Genomic DNA, 588 nt, shown 5'->3' on the forward strand with positions numbered 1-588 from the left:
GTTCAGAGCACATGCACTAGATTGTTCCCTCCAGTAATGCTCAGGCTCCTTCTTCCCCACTAACTTCTTCATCCCTTTCAGTATTCGCTACTCTCTTCAGGTTCCTAGATTTTTTTGTTTAAGGCAAGGTAAAAGTATCACAATAATAAATGATAACAGTTTTCTGTGATAAACAGGACAATAAAATTGTGTTTGAGACAGGACTGTTCATCAGTAGTATGCAACAAATATGAGATGGCAGAAGTGAAAGAGAAGAAGAGTAGCTGGAAGGTGTTTGCAGATCTTTAAATGGGTGAAGAGCTTGAAGAAGAAGGAGAGGAAGAAGAAGAAAAAGAAGGAGGAGGAGGAGAAAAGAAGTAGAAGGAGGAAGAGAAAAGAAGAAGGAGGAGGAGAGAGGAGGAGGAGGAGAAGGAGGAAGAGGAGGAGGAGGCCAGGCTTGGATTAAGACATGTACTGAGTTGATTTTTTTCATTGATGTAATTTATTTCAAATTAATGGCATATACATTAAATTAAAGATATTAGGTTTGTAAATTTATCTCTAAATAAATATATTCTGCCTGTGGAAAAATTTAGTTCCAGACTTATA

Source organism: Mastomys coucha, unplaced genomic scaffold, assembly GCF_008632895.1.
Source record: "Mastomys coucha isolate ucsf_1 unplaced genomic scaffold, UCSF_Mcou_1 pScaffold13, whole genome shotgun sequence".
Classification (NCBI taxonomy): Eukaryota; Metazoa; Chordata; class Mammalia; order Rodentia; family Muridae; genus Mastomys; species Mastomys coucha.